Source organism: Rhinopithecus bieti, unplaced genomic scaffold (assembly GCF_001698545.2).
Source record: "Rhinopithecus bieti isolate Rb0 unplaced genomic scaffold, ASM169854v2 scaffold_2439, whole genome shotgun sequence".
NCBI lineage: Eukaryota > Metazoa > Chordata > Mammalia > Primates > Cercopithecidae > Rhinopithecus > Rhinopithecus bieti.
Genome location: NW_016804232.1, coordinates 2,917,985 through 2,932,435, shown reverse-complemented (window position 1 = coordinate 2,932,435; position 14,451 = coordinate 2,917,985).

The following is a 14,451-nucleotide window of genomic DNA, read 5'->3' as shown; positions in this document are numbered from 1 at the left end:
TGTCTTTTAGTGGGTTAATGTATAAAATAATCAACTCTGTGAAGGAGGTGTGGTCATTTCCATGCGATGAAGAACTTTTTTTAAAAATATATTACCTCTATCAATCTGTGTTCTGGCAGGAAATAGATAGAAAACTACATAGGATATTTGAGGAGAGTTCATTAAGAGAGGTATCTACAGCTAGAGGTGATGGCGGGATTTTCAGAAACTAACCAGGCTGGTGCTGTGCCGTGGGAGCTGGTATTACTCTGCCAGGAATGGCTCCAGGAAGTGGTGTGGAGGAGGAGTTCTGTGGGGAGGACACCTGACAGGACCTGTAGCCTCTCGTACAGGGATGTGGTCACCTCTCCACATCCTGGCCAAGAGGTCGCTCCAGTAATCAATACGTTGACCTCACTGTTCTCCTGCCAGTGTCTTCTATTGGCTAAACCCAACCAGAAACCGTAGGCAAGGGTCAGGGTTTGGAAACATAGTGAGGTGCATCTGTGAAGAAAAGCAAAGATTATCCAGCAATTTTACCAATTTGTCTTACTCTCTTTTCACCACTCCCCTTTTTCTTTTTATGAGAAAATTAGCAAAGCCATGAGGCATCCATCGTCTCAAAGGACAGTGGTACTATAAGAATCCAGGGATCAAAATGTAAGCTTTTTTAGTTTGGATTTTCCCATGTTAAGATCTCCAGCTAAGAAACACTAATCAGTTGGGAAGCCAGCTTTTCCCTTATACCCAAGACTAGATAAAAATTTCTAGAATGAAGCTAGAGAGAATATAGAATCCTTAAATTAGGTTTGGAGTTTTAATTGCAGAAACATTGTGCTTCCTCTTTTCTGAATAGGCAAAACCCTGAGCTCCTTGCACCCAGCATAGTGAGAAAAATGCATACGTGGCTGCCAATGCAGAGGATTCTGAGGCCCCTTGGGCTTCAGAGTTGCAATGGGAATGTCAACATTTCTCCCAGATTGAAAGTCGTGCAGAGAGCTGATACATCTAGAGGGTCCTCATGGTTGGGAAAATGCCATGTGGACCTGCCTGGAGCAGCATCCACAGACGAGGCAGGAATGAGGCATCTCAGTGCATGTCACCATGGAGGGAAGACAGCCATCTCCTCTCTCCTTAGGCCCTCAAATCCCTAATCTCTTACTCTTCCATGGAGACATCATGCTGTGGAGAGATGGCAGGCCACACTTGAATTGCATGATGGTCAGTTCCTGTCCCTAGCGGAAGAGGGACTTGAAATGGAAATCAAGCTCATTGCAGAAAAGCAGTCACCTTCTTTCAATAACTCAGTTTGTAGTCTAAGATTCTTAACTGATATAGTCATTTGTATGAATCAGGAGACTGAGGAGTTCAGTAATTTTCCCCTGTTGGAAGAAACTAACTTTTCCCAAGTGTCTTCCATGAAAAGAATGCTGTTCGGCGATTTTGTGAGCTGTTCGTATGAAGTAGGGGTGCAGTACTCTTAAGGTAGGGCTATTAGGGGAGTGTTAGGTGAGAAAGCTAAACTGGCTACATGATGGAAGGTATTAGTATGTTAAAGTGCCATTGGGTGTATTCATTTGCTGTGTCTGCTGTAACAGATTACCACAAACCTAGTGGCTCAAAGCAATACAAATCTATTATCTCACAGCTCTGAAGGTCAGATGTCTAAAATGGTCTTCACTGAGCCAAAACTAAGGCTTTAATTTTGTTCACAGGGCTTTGCTCCTTTGAAAGATCTCAGGGAAAATCTGTGTCCTTGCCTTTTCCAGATTCTAAATCTGCATTTCTTGCATTCCTTGATTTGTGGCCACTTCCTTTATCTTCAAAGTCTGCAATGTGGCATCTTCAGATTTCTTTCCACTGCCATGACCACGTTGTCTTTTCCTCAAACTCTGACTTCTCCTGATTCTCTTCCTCAAACTCTGACATCTCCTGATTTCCTGTAGTGCAGACCCTGTGGTTACAGTAGCTTACCCAGATAATCCTGGTTAATCTCCCCATTTCAAAATCCTTGACTTGATCACATCTGCAGCATTCCTTCTATTATATAAGGAAACAGTCACAGGCTCCAGGGATTAGAGCTTGAACATCTTTGGGACTATTATTCAGCTTACCATGTGGGTGAATACAATATTGAGAGATGTACAAACCTAGGTATGTATCTTGGATTAATCAGTCAACTTGAGAAGGTTACTTAGCTTCTCTGAGCCTCATAGGGTATGTGGGGGTGTATTAAAGAACAGCATGAAATATATTTCTACTCAACATGGCAGTGTGCCAGTAGCCCTTAATTTAGACTCTGTGAGGATCATAGCAAACTTTTTGCCAAAATCTGAGTGAGGCTCAGAACAGCAGTGTGGAACTTGTCCTACCACCTGAAATGCGGCAATTCCGTTGTCCTAAAACAGGTAAGAGACTCTCCTTCTTAGCTCTCTGATCCATACAGACCCAGAGTTCCTCTCTTCCAAATAGAAAACTGGGGATGTTTCTACATTTAGAAATTTCAATCCTTCCTCCCAAAGAAAATGATGGAAAGTAGGACTCTGTGGATGAACTGGAGCTGCAACCAAATAAAATCATGTAGAGGACACAGAAAAAGTAGGGGAATGACAGGAACAGACTGTGCTAAGAAGGTTAATCTTGTAGCCACCGGAAGGAGATGGAGAGCAATGGTGAAGTCAGAGAGACTAGATGAAGTCAAGTAGTAAGCTACTGGAATCATACAGGATTCTCCAGAGAAAAGCCACATATACAAGCACACACAGGCACCCACCCACATATATAATAAGAGATTATATATATAAAGAAATTTATTTCAAGGAATTGGCTTACACAATTGTAGGGTATGGCAAGCCTGAAATTTGTAGGGGAGCTGGCAGGCTCGAAACTTTTGGGCTGGAGCTGAGGCGGCCGTCTTGAGGCAGAATTTCTTCTTCAAGGAAACCTCAGTTTGGCTCCTAAGGACTTTGAACTGATAGTTGGATGGTGAATCGTTGAATAGATGGATGAGCCCCACCCAGATGATTGAAGATAATCTCCTTTCCTTAAAGTCAACTGATTGAAGATGTTAACTGCATCTATAAAATACCTTCAGAGCAACACCTAGATTCACGTTTAACAAAATAATTGGGTACGACAGTCTGCCAAGTTGCACATAACACCAACCATCATACTATTGTGATTTTGCTCAGAAAAGCAGTAATGCAGATTTCAACTAAGATAGTGAGAACTCTAACGGAAGTGAGAAGGTGGTGTACGACAGAGACCTGGCAGGATTTGACCAGAGGCCTTACTGCTAGATGTGAGGAAGCAGCAGACTGTAAGATTGCATGGCTCCAGGCCTGCGGGCAGCACACACAAATAGGGACGTAGCAGGGAGAAAGGGTTTGAAAGACCGTGAGTTGCGTTTGTGAAAAATTGAATGGAGACACCAGCAGGAGCCCAGATGTAGCCGCGTAACTACAAAGCCAGGAAGGGACTGGGAATTCCAAGTTTGGAATCCTCCACCTGGAGGTGTTGGCTGAAGCTCCAGGAAATCGAGAGGAGGAAAGCTTGGGGAATTCTCCCATTGAAGGGCAGGGTCAGGACAGGCAGTAAAAGCATATCATTCAGAGCACAATGATTGATGAGCAATGTCCAGTCTCTCCTGTTACCCTTCACTCCCTGACACTCATGTGTTTTCCATAATTGATTGTTGCCGAAATATATATGGACATATATGCTCATACTAATACAGCCCTCACCAGTAGATCTGCATAATACGCTTCAAATTTCAAAGCTGGATTTTTTTTAGCTCCTTTTTGAAAAATATAAAGAGACTGGACCAGAACAATGTGGATTCTTAGGACTGTAAAACTGATCATTGAAAATCTCTGGTTCTGAGATAATAAAACTGAAACCCAGAAGGCTAAATCTCTTGTATACGTTTATGAAGCTGGTCAGTTACAATGGATACTAAAACCAAAGTCCGACCCTCAGTCCTGACACTTTTTCTCTGCCCTAAACATTGCTTTCACACTGCACCACAAATTGCCGATTGTAGACACAGCCAAAAACCTCCAGCACGCTGTATTATCATTCAGAAAATTAGATGCTAATGTTCTCAAGAATCATTCAACAGGCGACACTTTTATTTATTTATTTATTTAAGTAACAGTCTATGTGAGTATTATAATTAGCTAATGAGTCTGAGCCTGTAATTCCCCTGTCAGGCCTTCAGGCTGAACTGTTTTGTGTTTTCAAGTCTTATCACACAGACTTGTTCTGCAGGAATTGTATGTTTAATGAAGTAATGAGTTTTCACTTTTGTGTAAGGAAAGCAGATTGATTTCCACCTCTCTCGGCAGCCCAGAAATAGATGCATACTGCCAGGTGGGGCAGAGACAGTGCATAGGATGGAGACCTCTAAGGCACCCCCATCAATGTCCACATCCTTCTGGTCTATTGCCTGATATTCTTCAATTCCGTTCCATCCACTTCTCTCGTTGTCATGGCTTTATCCTTCCTATAGGCCAAGACAATCTCTCCTCATGTTGCAAAATGACCATGGCCAATGTGACTGGCATTTCACCTTCACTGTAACCACAGTAGCCACAGTGTTAAATGTTACTTGAGTCCTATGCTCCCAGAGAACAGACATGGTTAAGAAATCCCCTCAGCTTTTCATTTCCCAAAATCCACCCACTGTCTTGTGTTCTAGGAAATCTTGAAGGACCACTTTAGCCAGCATATTTCAAAGTAAGCCTGGTCTTCATCCTCCTTCAAGGCTCCCAAAGTGGATGACTCCCTGTATCCTTGCCTCTATAAAATCCCAGGCCTTCTTCCTTTTTATGAGAAGTCTTTCCTTAGTGAACGTTCTCTATATTGTAATAGCCCAAATAAAATAATCTCCCTAATTGTCCAATGCATTTTTTTTCTTTCACAGTGGCTACAGGTAAGGAAAAGCATAATCTCACACAAAGATACATAACTGTGAAAGCGAGTCTCCTCCTGAATGCTGCCTTACACATGAACATGTATTAGCAAACAGGAACAGCCAGTCCACCTGCCTGTGGGGTTGGTGGAGCCACAGGCCTCTGTCCCCAGGGTCACCTAAATTTGCCCTGATGAAAGGGTTTCCAGGAGAAAATCTGACAGAATTCTAGTGGCAGGACCTTGACCTATCAGATGAGAGAGAATCCTTAAGGAATGGCAAGAACAAGGCTTCACATCAGACGGGCCCTTCGCTCAAGAGTTACAAGGCTGATATTGCTGAGGTTTACACCTCTCAAGAAAGCAGACATTTCTAACCAGCCCATCTATTTGGAAAGCAACTCAATTCAAGAATGAAAATTTATGTCCAACATTCCCCTATGTGAATTACGAACTCCTCCAGGGCAGATCAGATAGTCATAGTGGAAGAGTTTGCAGGAGCTGGTTAGTGTCTCTAAAATGTTAACTAATTGCCTCACCCTGCCTCCATGAGTGTGAGTGTGCATTCCTGAGTAGGGTATTCCAACCATCAGGCTAACCACACTAATAGATTAACAGACACGTATAGCTCATGCAAAAGGTCAGAACTTAAGTATTTTCAAGTAATTCCAGACAGCGTAACAACCTACAGAAATGTTGTGAGATCTTACTTCCAGGATTGTACAGCTTGAAGTCATTCTCCACACTGTAGCCAGAGTTATTTTTCTTTTTTCCTTTTTATTAATTGACAAATAAAAAATTGTATATATTTGTAGTGTACATGATGTTTTGATACATATCGACACTGGAATGCTATAATAAATCTAGCTAATGAGCTTTACCTCACATACTTATGACTTTTTGTTGATGAGAACACTTAAAATCTGCTTTCTTAGCAATTTTCAAATGTACAATATATTGTTTATTAACCCTTGTCACCATGATGTTCCATAGGTGATCTCCTGTGCTTATTCCTCCTGTCTAACTGACATTTTTGTAATTTTTCTAAATCATACACCTAATCAGTCATTCACTCGGAATCTTTCAGGGATTCTTGATCAATCTGATGCTGTATTCCAGACTGCATAAATGCCCCTAAGGTCCTACATAGGTAGTCCCTATTTATCTTTCCAAGCTAATCTCTGACCACCTCCCATTTCTGGGTCTCTCTCCACATTGTCATAACTCCCCAGTCCTCCAAACTCCACCAGTCTCCTGTCCACCCACCCATGCTCTGCAGGCATGTTGCTGCTTGCCTTCAGATCCTCCTGCTGAGCTCCATAACACAGCAGGTTTCTGGCCCCATGTCCCCCAACAACTGTGGTTTCCCGGAGAGCTTCCCACTGGATTTGGCCAGGGAGGATTTTCTGGGAATTGAGAGACAATGAGGCAGGGAGAAGCTGAGGGCTGTCTCCTTCTGTTCCTGCTTTGGAAGCCAGGTCTGGCAGAAGATGCCTCTTCTTGAGCTCCTACAGGACAAGCCCATGTAGGCTCCAGGATCCTTCCAAGGACTCTGGCCTTGACCTCTAGTCACTCTGCTTTTTCCCTTTTAGGTGGCTTCTTGTTGCTACTGGCTTCTCATCCTCTCCCACCTCCTAGGAAACTAATTCCCCATGTTAAATTTCCTCTTCTAATACATACAAATGAGCAAATATTTTCCATGTTCCTTATTGGCTTTGAGCAAGTGCCTGATGATATGATTTTGTTCTTTGAACAGCATAGCAAAATGTCTTCCACGCAAGACTTGGGTGTAAATAAGACATAGCTCATGGGGCTCCAACAACGTGGTTACTCCCATCTATAGGTTACCTCTTTGCTATGGCCTGGGAATTTGTGTCCCTCCAAATTCATATGTTGATACCTAATCCCTATTGTGAGGGTATTTAGATAAGGGGAGTTTGAGGGTTGATTAAGTTATGAGGGAGGAGCTCTCATAAATGGGTTTAGTGCTGTATAAAAGAGTCCCAGCAAGATCTTTCAATCCTTCTACCATGTGAGGACACAGAGAAGTTGCTCTATGAACCAGGAAGGGAGACCTCACTAGGTACTGAATCTGCTTGTGTCTTGATCTTGGACTTTCCAGCCTTCAGAACCATGAAAAATGAACTTCTGTTATTTAGAAGCTCTTTAGTTTATGGCATTTTGTTATAGCAGCCCCAACAGACGGAGACATCCTTCCATGGGCCCAACCATGCTGAACATCCTTTAGTTACTCAAATATGCACTGGTTTCTATTGCCATCTGCTTCTTTCCATCTCCAATGCTAGTGCCCTGGTCCAAGCCACCATCATTTCTCTTTGTATTTACCTTACTAGTCTCCTTAATGACCTTCCTCCCTGTGCCTTCCTGCTCCCCACACATTATTCAAAATGGTAAAATCACTCTACTGCTGAAATCCCTTTGATAAATTCACTCTGAACTCAGAACAAAATCCCAACCGCATAACCTGGTCCAGTGCTTGGGCTCTGCTCAGACTCTAACCTCACTTTCTATTGTGATCCTTAGGGCTCCGTGGGTACTGCGGCTGCCTGTAAAGCCCCTCTCCCTGCAAGTGTTCATGAATGGCTCCTTCACACAACTGAAGTCTCAGCTCAATGTCACCTCCTCTAAGCATTCTTCTCTGATCCCCCAATGAGAGCAGCTTCCCTCCAGGTACCCGGAACTGCTCCTTGTTGTTTTCACAGCACTTATCATCATCAGGCAAAAGGGTTTTTGTAAACACTAAAATGTGAGCTCCAAACATATCTCAACTACCTAATCCATCTCTGTATCTCAAGCTGGCAGACCCATCCCTGGCTCACTATTGGGACTCCACAGATACATGTTGAACACATGAGTGAATGGAGTGCCAGGCATGTAAAGAAAGATTTAGAGAGATGAGCTCATCATCATCTTTACAGTAACCCAGTGAAGTAGGTGTCCCCTCTGCTCATTTTCAAGAGAGTAAATAGATGGTCCCTGCCATGGGCCTAGTGAGGGGTGAACCCAAGCAGTCTAGTCACAGAGTCAGTGTATGACCTGAAGGTACATCGCCTTGCTTTTCATCACAATACAGAGTCTTGGACAATATTTCAAATGATGATGAGTAATAAAAGTATGTATTAGAAGTTAACATGTTCTACTAGCACAACTAACCCAACCAAGATTACAACCAGGTGATGAGAGCATGTGTCTACCCAGACAGTTTTGAACATGACCTCGCAGTGCTACTGTGTTCCAACCCTCTCCTTCCTCTGGGGGCTAGGAAGTTTCTTTCTACAGTCTTTGCATGGGACACTCCAATTTTAGAAAAGTAAAAAATGTGAAGAAAAAACATTTTAGAGGTAAGGAAATATAGAAATTGACAAAAATACTTGGTAAAATATAAAGTTCAATAAAAGATAAAGAATCCAAAACATTACTAAAAATAACAATTCAGGGCTGCACATGGTGGCTCACGCCTGTAATCCCAGCACTTTGGGAGGCCAAGGTGAGCACATCACCTGAGGTCGGGTGTTCAAGACCAGCCTGGCCAACATGGCAAAACCCCGTCTCTACTGAAAACACAAAAATTAGCTGGGTGTGGTAGCAGGCACCTGTAATCCCAGCTACTCAGGAGACTGAGGCAAGAGAATCGCTCAATTCCAAGGTAATAGGTTGCAGTGAGCTGAGATTGTGCCACTGCACTCCAGCCTGGGTGACAGAGTGAGACTCTGTCTCAAACAAACAAATAAATAAATAAATAAAATAAAATAAAAAATAAAAATAACAATTCTGGTAAGATAATACATTTCAATTATTATTATATGATACCACATTATTGTCAGCCTATGTATTCTGACTTTACTGAAAGGGTAAGATATGAGCCAGTAATATCTGAAATAAGACACTTACTGTCTTAGCCCCTGACCATCTTATGGCAATTCACAGAGTCATACATTTTCTATAAAATCACAACTCTTCAGTCACATTCCTAAAAAAAAATTAACTAATCCTCATTTTCCTAATTCCCCTCTACTTGATCTCCACCACTACCTAATTGTAATACCTGTCTCCTTTTCTCAAACTTGCTTTGAATTAGATACATTGCCAATCATCCATAAATGACAAGAAGAGTTCAAGAATTGAAGTAAAGCTATATGGGGAAGAAAACAATATCTTCTCCTTTAAAAGCATCATGTAGGTTTTTGGAAATGGTCCTAAAGATATTTCATAACATAGATTACAATCACCACAGAAAGAATCTTAATTTTCTTCAACTTTAATCTTTATTTCTTTCTTTTTTTTTTTTTTTTTTTTTTTTTTTTGAGATGTAATCTCACTTGTCACTCAGGCTAGAGTACAGTGGTGGATCTCAAGTCACTGCAACCTCTGCCTCCCAGGTTCAAGCAATTCTCCTGCCTCAGCCTCCCGAGTAGCTGAGGTTACAGGTGTGTGCCACCAGACCCAGCCAATTTATCTATTTTTAGTAGAGATGGGGTTTTGCCATGTTAGCCAGACTAGTCTTGAACTCCTGACCTCAGGTGATCCGCCTGCCTCAGCCTCTCAAAGTGTTGGGATTACAGGCATGAGCCACCGTGCCCGGCTCCATCTTTAATCTTTATGGAAATACTTTTTCTCACTATTTCTCCACACACACCTATTGCCCAGTGAAAATGGCTCACAATGAGCTCTCAGAAGACACAAGAATCTAGAAATATAGTCCCTGCCAAATAATTACCCCTCACCCAGACAATGATAAAAAGTACCACTGAAATACTTAAGTTGCATAAGAATCATCATAGTGGAAAATAGGTAGGTTTCTCTGTCACTGCTTTTCTCTGTTGGAAACATTGTACATTAACGTTTCTGTTGGCATGTAATAATGCCTTAATATTTAAAACTCTTAACACAAATGGTAAGCAGAGAAACTAAGTACAGTTTATGTGCTCAGGCCACTGTGATGCTCCAAGATTGGCGGTTTAGGTCCATTTTCTGGGCTGTATAATGGAAAATACCACAAGCAGGTTCAGCTTCAACAAATTTGTCCACTGGTCACAGTTAAATAGATGACATTGACCTTACTCCCTTGGGCATGCTCCTCCCCAGGATACCTGTCTTACTTTCTCACATGGCTATTGTCTTTCCACTGCCACTGACTTTTCTAGAAAGCAAGTTGCCAACTTATTTCATTAGGATATAATTTTTTAAAATTTAATTTTAATATTTCCTATAAGACAGATTCACTAATAATCCCCCCCATAATTACCTGTGACCTCAAAAGCTCCCCTAGGTATGGGATGTCACCATTAGGCTCTTCTTTTGCTAGCAGGGATAGAAATGGAGGTGAAAAGTGCAGCAGGAAGACATTCAGGAAGCTTCTAGGCTCCACTCTATGCAAATTTGAAAGCAAAAAGTTTAACAGTCAGTTCCTTGAGCAAACAATTAATTTATCTTCCCTTCATCATTCTTAGATTGTCAGGATTTACCTGATTTAAACTTATCTTCTCTGCTTCAGCAAGCCAGTGAGTCGTATTTATAAGGATAAAGTTACAGAGATGCATAGATACTAGTTGTGTGTATGTGCGTGTGTGTGTGTGGTGAGGCATATACAAGGGCTTCATTGTCTAAAAGTATGTTTTAGAAAAACACACAATAAAACAGTGTGCTGTGTCTAGAATGAGTAATTCACATCCTTAAACAAAACAAAACATACACATTTGTCAACACCACTGAGTGGGAGACACTGAAGTGAACACAAAACAAATCAGTTTCTGTGAAGAACGCAGGTTAATGTCTGTAAAGACCAAGTGATTGATTTAGGAGAGAGAAAAGGTAGTTAATTTTTATTACACTTCTGGTAAAATAAAAAACCCAAAGCTAACAAAAGAGAGTCACAATCCTATGATAATTAGTGCATCCGAGAGATGATGGCAATGGGTTTGCTGATACTGAGTAAAACCCATCTCTCAAGAACAACGCCACTGGGTCTGTTCTCTAGTGGGAGAGGTTGGAGGTCAACTTCAGGTATTTCAAGAAAAAACATGTCATTTCATCATTAAAGTCTCTCTCTTTAAATGGCTTTTATACTCTCAAAACCATTTAAAATGTAAAATTCGTAAACAATTTTCTCCAAAATTATGGGTCAATTTAAAAAAAAATTTTTAAGTACAGTTTGCATGTCAATAGTTACATATATAAATGAAAGAGAACAATGAACCGATGCAATTTTGCTAAATTTAACTTACGCTTTTTAAAGCTATAAGCACCACTTGCAGAGAAGAGAATGACATCCCCTATGACTGAACCACTCAAGTAAAATGTGAGGGGTGGAGACAAAGTTCCCTTGGGACTACATTTTCCAAATTTTATTTGATCTTCTCTAAACAACAACAACAGCAACAACAAAATGGTACTTTTTACAACCATTTTCTCATTTAATTCTTGCCTACCCCTTGAGGCAGTTATTTGTTATTCTTACTTTATAGATGGGGAAATTGATCATTAAACAACGTCTGCATTTTCCCAAATCACATTACTAATAAAATCCTTGTGGTTTTGCAGTTACATCACCTGTATATTCACTTACATTGTGCCAAAATGACCTGCTGACATTCCTTGCCATACACTTATATATTTTTGTACTCTACCTTATTCCACAAAGTTGAGGAAGATAATTGAAAATGTTGCAGGAAAGAAATTCCTTTAACATTCCATTTTTCCTCTCTTCGGTGTTTTCTGGAAACATCTGTTCAACAGAGTGGGGGATTGTTGTAGAAATATGGAGTTCACAGTAACTCAATTTGTTCTCTTCTTTTGCTACTCCCAAATAGAATTTTAGATAAAGGGCAACTATTCCAGGCTAACAAAAGGGCAGAGCTGGCCAAGCTGATTTCTTAATTCTACATAATGATAAAGCAGTGGTAGAATGTGTTAATTAAGTCAAAAGTATTAATAAAATCTGTCTTCCATGGACTTTTCTCAAAGAATGCGTCTACCCTTGAGCCACCCACTGTCCTGAGCAGCCTTTTTTATCTACTCTCTGGACTTTACTTCAAGAAATACAGTCTGCCTAGAGGTTCTGAAGTTGTTTTTGTATCTACAGAATGCTCTGCATCACTTAAGACCAAGAGAACGACTTGAACTCCAACCACTAGACTGCTGAAGTTACTCCATACTGACCTGGCAAAAATAAGGTAAAAGGCAGAGCCCTTGCAGCCTAGTTGAACAATTTCTGTGTAAGTGACAGGTGAGTGTACGTGTGTGTGTGTGTGTGTGTGTGTGTGCGCTATTCTAGGACCCGTTTGTTCTATCACTCTGCTCCTATTGTAGTTACTTATTTATTTTTAATTTATCTATTGAATTTTAAAATCAGTCTTCCACTGAGTTATTAACACCAGAAGGTAGAAATTATTTCATGTTTATCTCTGCATCTTCAGGCTTAATATGAGACCAGCATTCAATAAACATTTGTTGGCAGGAAAAAGAGAACTAGAAAGAAGGTAAAGAAAAGAAATTGTTAGGAAATACACATTAATGACAGAAGGTGACAAAGTCTGTGATAAAGAACTGTTTGAAAATTACAATACAGAAATTTCTAAAGTTATTTTTTGATGCATGGTATAAATATTGCATCGCTTCATGCTTCAGTAGTATTGGGTATGAGATAGAGTTTATTGATTTATTTATTCCAAATAGAAAGGTCCACACGGTCCCAGGCACCGTTGCAAGCACTGGGGACAGAATGAGGGAGCAAAACAGCTAGGTCCCTGCTATGACTGGAACTTAGAATTTACTGAAAGGACATAATCAATAAGGAAACATACCAATAGACAATGGTGATGAGTGTGCCAAGGAGAATGCAAAGGCAATAAGATAAAGGGCAGCTGTAGTTAATGGTGGATGTGGAGAGGTGAAGAGGTGGGGGCTACTGTAGATCGGGTCACCAGGAAGGTCTGGGGAGTCAGTGTCTTTGGAACAGAGTGATAAGCAGAGAACATGCAATCCCAGAGCTATTTGGGAGAGGAGATTTATGGGAAAAAAAGAAAGGCTCTGAGGTGCAGAGTTAAGGGCTCCAGAGTAGGGCAAGAGTGTCTGGGGCAATGTGGGTGAAAAAGAAGATTAATTAGAGATAGGGTCAGGTCATAAGGGTCATGGAGGCTGTGGTAAAACATCTGGAGGTTCATATTCACCTTCATATTCTTTCTCATATAATTATTATTTCTCTGATCTTATGAGAAATTTTCCTTTCACATTCACAGCATTCATTTCCATGTTTCTCTTACTCTAACTCTTGGAGATATCTCCGGAACAATCCTTTTGTTGAGATTCTTGATGGACACACCAAATACTCCAGTAGGTGTTATCTTGCCCCCACAATTGGAATATTCCATCTTTGAGTGTTACCCAGTAACTCTAAGCATCTTGACATGTCTACAGCTACGCACACATGAAACTGCTGCTCCTAAAGGATAAATTAATATGCAGTCACACACTTCCCTAGATAGTATTTAATGGAAATTGTTGTTGAAATAAATAAATATTAAATGCATAAAAGACTGATGGAAATTACTGTAAAGCAAGTACCTAGCTCCCCTAGTAGCAACAGGAAAACATTATGCATGGAAGTTGAGACTTCCCAATTTATTTGGAAAATGATTTTCTATGGGATGTTGAAATAGCAACAGAACCACTTGGAGAAACTGTAAAGAGATTGACATATTATAAAAATAAAGCCTATTTGATTAAAAAAAATTTAAATGCCCATTTCAAGTATCTGGCTGAAAAACTCTTGAGACAGTGAATTATGCAGGAATGCTTTTAGCTACTGTCCGTTCAGCCAGACTCCTCTGAGCTGCTTTCTCCAGGAGAGCCTCTTTGTTGGCTGCTGTGACCTGCTCATTACATGGACTGTATTTGGAAGCTTGGCTGGGGTAGTCATCACGAATAATAATGACAAGGAGCACAATGGCCAGTTGGAAAAGTCAGGAAGGAGATGGAAATGGAAAATGGGAAGGTACAAATGGTCAGGTTTCTTCCACCACTGGACTCCAGTAGGTAGCGTGGCAGACGTGTGAAGGCCACATTCAAAAACTAGAGAGTGGGTGAGGCTTTCATGAGAGCTGACTTGTTTTATTAAAAAAAATCTTGAGTTCTATTTCTTATTACATAGTTAATAGACATGCATGCATTATGGAACATAGGTGTTTTGTTTTGATTTGTTTTGCCATTGCTGTTTAACAGAATTAGGATCACGCTGCATACGGAACTCTACTTTATCACCTAATAATTTAATATAATAATTTACTCTATGTAATTAAATATTGACCTATATTATCTTAGTGATTTTATGGAATTGTAGACATTTATTTATCCAATTGGTTTATGCTAAATAATTAGATTTCTTTTCAAATTTTACTATTATGCATTATACTAAGTTAAGAATCTTGGCACACATGTCAGATCATTCCACTAAAACCAACTTTCCAGGTGTTAAATTTCTTGTGAGGGTACAGTATTGGCCCATTTTGAGAATTGTATTTCTAGATACACACATAAATAATA